At 38.5% G+C, this 5,737-nt stretch overlaps 1 pseudogene; it reads right to left on the reverse strand.

The window, feature by feature from the left end:
- Positions 1–545: 545 nt before the first annotated feature.
- Positions 546–1,155, reverse strand: LOC145531074 (nucleolar protein 56 pseudogene; annotated as a pseudogene).
- Between the last annotated feature and the right edge of the window lie 4,582 nt (positions 1,156–5,737).

Consider the following 5,737-nt stretch of genomic DNA (forward strand, 5'->3'; position numbering starts at 1 on the left):
TATAGTCCATGGGATCGCAGAGAGTTGGATACAATTGAGCACAGAAGCACAGCATGCAGGACATGAAAAATAAATGTTAAATGTATTAACACCAATGTGATTATTAATTCATTTTATGGAAACTTATTACCTTTTGACATTTTACTTGTTTTAGAAAAGTAAAAAGTACTAGAGTACTTATCTCAACAATTATGTGTTTATACTTTGCTTACTTTTTATATAGTATATTTATGTCCCTCAGGTATATTTAAAAATCATTAAGTATATAATGATTTACAATATTAGCACTGTATTAAAATAAATTATCAGCCAAGTCTATAATTCAGGTTATAGAAAGATAGAAGATAATGTTAATATTTCTACCCTTGAAATTAATTAAAATCCTGTTTTACAAAATATATTTACATTATTCATTTTCTTTTAAAATATAATGAATACATTTAAAATAGCTTTTCTAACAATAATGCATTAAAAAAGTATTTTTTCTTCTATATTGTATAGATATTATAATTTTAAGCGAGAAAACTTTTTTTTTTTTTCTTGTGAATTTGTTTTTATTTTACTGGGTCTAGGGGATGGGATGGGGAATACCTCTGTAAGTTATGCCCCACTAGGAAGATGTCCATTCTAACTTTCCTGGGATAGCTTTCGGAGCTTTTTCTTTTTCTTGGAGCCGCTGCTCTTCCTGGCAGCAGCCTCTTCAGGTCCACTGCTGAGTGGCTCCTCCTTGGAAGGCAATTTCCGCTTTTTCTTGGGGACCCTCTTGTTTTCTGACTCATCAGGGTCAGTAACTGGTTCTTCTTTGGGAAAAGATTTCTTCCTCTTGGGAAGACTTCCAGTACCAGCTGTCTCTTCAAGATCACTACTAACTAGCTCTTCCTTGGAAAAAGATTTCTTTTTCTTGGGTTTGGAAAAAGAGACAGATGGGTCTTCCATTCCATTCTCCTGAAAAGCCTCCTGGGGCTTTTGCTTTTTCTTCTTTTTGGGTCTTTCACTTGTCTCCTCACACTCCTCCGGGGCACTGCTATTTTCTGAAGAAGCCAGGGCAATTGCAGCCAGCCTTTTCTTTTCTTTCTTCAAGCGTTTCTTCTGTTTCTCGAGCTTCCTAGTAATCTCGGCAGCCGCTTCCTCTGCCTGAACCATTGCCTCTTTCATGACATCCAGATTCTTTCGGGTAATCTCTCCAGTCTCATAGAAGGACAGCCGCTCCTCAACTTGTTCTCGAAGCTTCTCCCCAAAAACACTGGTGGGCACCTCAGAGAAGCAGTCGATTCGTGAGGCAATACTGCATTTGTTTGCCAGGTATCGGGAGATGCGACCTTTGTTCTTGGCAGCTGCTCGCCCAATGAAGGTAGAGTGGAAAATGAGTCCGTATTTTGGGGTGTTACCCCTTGTCTTCAAGGCTCTGGAAACTTGGTCCCTTTGCTGGGCCCAGGGAATCACTCAGACACCAGGACTGGCCATCGAGAAAACTTTTAAAAAGGAAAGTTATATTAAATTTTCTTCCTCAGCAAGTTTCCATTTTGATGATTCTTGGAGTTTAAAAGGCACATTTCAAGAAATTTTCTTTGTCTTTCTCATAACCTTCTCAAAATAGAATTAATTTCCATAGACTAGAAAATTTGTCAGGTCTCTATACTTTATAAACAAAGAGATCCCATTGGCTTTCTTATATATGAAAGCAAAGAAAATAGATACTGAAATCAGGAAATGGAAAAATGCAGGAAATTGAAAAATGCAGGAAATGAGATAGAAGCCATGAAGAAAAAGAAACAAGGACTCCCAGATGCAGTTCAACAAGACAGTTACTCCAGAGGCACAGGAGGCTCCTCTTTCCCCCAAACAATCTGCTTCCACTAGAAACATGTTGGCTGACACCCGTTGCTCTCAATCCCCACTTAATTTTTTCTTGAGTTTTTAAGTGACTTGAATGTGTTTGTAAGTTGTTTCAGTATTTAACTCTTAAGCATATTCATATATTGAGTAACTACAATTCCTAGTGATAAAATATTTTCAATTGATCTCTGATGTTTTATCTTAAATTTACTAAATATATACTTAAAATAGGTGCTGAAAAATGATATCAAACATTAATACTGTAAATGTAAGTGAATACTGTAAATGTAAAATGATAAAAAGGGTTTTATCATCACATATATACTTGGCCATATTTATAAACAATAATTGTTTTAGATATGTGATAGAAAAAAATTTGTATGTTGGCCTGAACAATAAAGAGTCTTTCACATGTAATTTATAACAAGTTTTATGCAGGATCTAGGGCAGAGATTCCTCTGCAGGTTGTCAGGATTAGGGAGGAAGAACTGTTTTCCCTCTATATTTAATAGCTGGTGGCATAAGAAAGTATAACAGATATTTCCTATCTAATTTTTTCCCTTATTCCCCAAGGAACTTGTTTTATGGAATAGTGTAGAATGGAATATACCTTTTCTCCACCATCCTAAAATATCTCAAGTACTAGAAAAGCATTCTTTCTAAGTTTTATGCTTTAATAAGACATTGATGGAACAGGAGACTCTGTGTAACCCATGTTACACACATGAACTAATGTCTGATATGAAGTTTTTGTGCCATCACTGGGAAATCCCAGCTGACTTTTGCCAAGAAACTCCCACTTTTCTCACATGCAAAAACTGAAAGCGTCCAGTTCATAAATACAACATTTGACAGCACAGAACTCTGATGTAACAGTTCAAAAATAAATTCTGAAATTCAGTGGCTTGGAGTAATAAAAAGGTGAAGGGATAGGAAAGCCATATCAGAGCCTGGTATGTGCAGAAGGGAGGCATTCAAAGAAAAGACGTGTCTGAACCCATGTCAGAGCACACAAGTCTCACTTTTCAGCAGAACTAGTCCTGAATGTGGCATCCAGGAGACTCCAGCCCTTGATTACCCATGGAAGTTTATCACATCACACCAGTGCTTACAGTTTGGAAAAGACAGTAGAATTCCTGGATTGCATGAATATGGGTATTTATTACTTAGGTTTTAATAACTAGAGAATGAGAAGGGTACAGGGCCATAAACATTCACATGTAGAAATAACTAAAGCATGGAATTAACTATACGTTAGACTGATTTTGACGTTTGTTCTTGAAGGTATATGGGCCCTGCAACCTGAAAAAGCTCTGGAAACTCTGCAGACCATCAGGCCCTTAGGGCTTTGAGGGTTCTACTATAGGCCCAAGAGGACCATCTCTGTTTCTTCTGCTTGATGGCCTGAGGGGGCCAGATGAGTTTAACTTTGAAGACTGCGATAGCTTTGGAGTACTCCTGAGGTGAAAACAAAGGGAATTGCGGGACTTCCCTGGTAGTCCAGTGGTTAAGAATTCACTTGCCAATCCAAGGGACATGGGTTTGATCCCTGGTCCAGGAAGACTCCACATGCTGTGGAGCAACTGAGCCCCTTTACTACAACTACTAAGCCTGTGCTCTAGAGCCCATGAGCATGAGCCCATGAGCTCACAACTACTGAGCCTGCATGCTACAACTACAGAAGCCTATCTGCCTAGAGCCTGTGATCCATGAGAGATGCCACTGCAACAAAAAGTTCATGCGCCCCAACTAGATAAAATTCACACATGGCGATGAAGACACAGAGCAGACAAAAATAACTAAACACATTAAGGAATTGTGGCCCATGTACTAAAAGGCCACATATTGTGGAATAAAATTGATATCACCCCTATCTGTATCCTTTGAAGGGTTCTCATGACCATGAATGAAATAAACTTATTATTTGACTGGCCATAACATATGTAGCATTTACTTTTGCTTATTATTTCATCAACTATGAGTTATTTTGTACTTCAAGACTATTTTTGAAAACCTACTATGTGCCAAGGTCTGATGTAATTATCAAGGGAAATAAGGTATGCATGCCATACCTGGTGTAACAAGCAAATTTGGCCTTGGAGTACAGAATGAAGCAGGGCAGAGGCTAATAGAGTTTGGCCAAGAGAACACACTTGTCATAGAAAACACTCTCTTTCCAATAACACAAGAGAAGACTACACATGGACATCACCAGATGGTCAATACCAGAAATCAGATTGATTATATTCTTCATAGCCAAATTTGGAGAAGCTCTATACAGTCAGCAAAAACAAGACTGGGAGCTGACTGTGACTCAGATCATGAGCTCCTTATTGCCAAATTTGGACTTAAATTGAAGAAAGTAGGAAAAACCACTAGGCCATTAAGGTATGATCTTAATCAAATCCCTTACTATTATACAGTGGAAGTAACAGAGTCAAGGGATTGGATCTGATAAAGTTCCTGAAGAACTATGGATGGAGATTCATGATATTGTACAGGAGGCAGTGATCAAGACCATCCCCAAAAAAGAAATGCAAAAAGGCAAAATTGTTGTCTGAGAAGGCCTTACAAATAGCTGAACATAGAAGAGAAGTAAAAGGAAAGGAAAAAAGGAAAGATATACCTATTTGAATGCAGAGTTCCAAAGAATAACAAGGAGAGATAAGAATGCCTTCCTCAGTGATCAATGCAAAGAAATAGAGGCAAACAATAGAATGGGAAAGACTAGAGATCTCTTCAAGAAAATTAGAGACACCCAGGGAAAATTTCATGCAAAGATAAGCACAATAAAGGACAGAAATGGTATGGACCTAACAGAAGCAGAAGATATTAAGAAGAGGTGGCAAGGATACACGGTAGAACTATACAAAAAAGATCCTCATGACCCAGATAATCATGACGGTGTGATCACTCACCTAGACCCAGACACCCTGGAATGCAAAGTCAAGTGGGCCTTAGGAAGCTTCACTATGAACAAAACTAGTGGAGGTGGTGGAATTCCACTTGAACTATTTCAAATCCTGAAAGATGACGCTGTGAAAGTGCTGCACTCAATATGCCAGCAAATTTGGAAAACTCAACAGTGGTCACAGGACTGGAAAAAGTCAGTTTTCATTCTAATCCTAAAGAAGGGCAATGTCAAAGAATGTTTAAACTACCACACAGTTGCACTCATCCCACATGCTAGCAAAGTAATGCTCAAAATTCTCCAAGCCAGGCTTCAACAATACGTGAACTGTGAAATTCCAGATGTTCAAGCTGGTTTTAGAAAAGGCAGAAAAACCAGAGATCAAATTGCCAACATCCATTGGATCATTGGAAAGGCAAGAGAGTTCCAGAAAAACATCTACTTCTGCTTTACTGATTATGCCAAAGCCTTTGACTGTGTGGATCACAACAAGTTGTGGTAAATTCTTCAAGAGATGGGAATACCAGACTACCAGACCTTCCTCCTGTGAAGACTGTATGCAGGTCAAGGAGCAATAGTTAGAAATGTACATGGAAGAACAGACTGGTTCCAAATTGGGAAAGGAGTATGTCAAGGCTGTATAATGTCAACCTGCTTATTTAACTTATATGCGAAGTACATCATGCGAAATGCCAGACTGGGTGAAGCACAATCTGGAATCAAGTTTGCTGGGAGAAATATCAATAGCTTCATGTACGCAGATGACACCACCCTTATGGCAGAAAGTGAAAAAGAACTAAAGGCACTCTTGATGAAAGTGAAACAGGAGAGTGAAAAAGCTGGATTAAGACTCAATATTCCAAAAACTAAGAAATGGTATCAGGTCCCATCAATTCATGGTAAATAGATGGGGAAACAATGGAAACAGTGACAGACTTTATTTTGGGGGGCTCCAAAATCACTGCAGATGGTGACTGCAGCCATGAAATT

The sequence above is a fragment of the Giraffa tippelskirchi genome, chromosome 2, assembly GCF_054371585.1.
Source record: "Giraffa tippelskirchi isolate mGirTip1 chromosome 2, T2T-mGirTip1v1.2.pri, whole genome shotgun sequence".
Classification (NCBI taxonomy): Eukaryota; Metazoa; Chordata; class Mammalia; order Artiodactyla; family Giraffidae; genus Giraffa; species Giraffa tippelskirchi.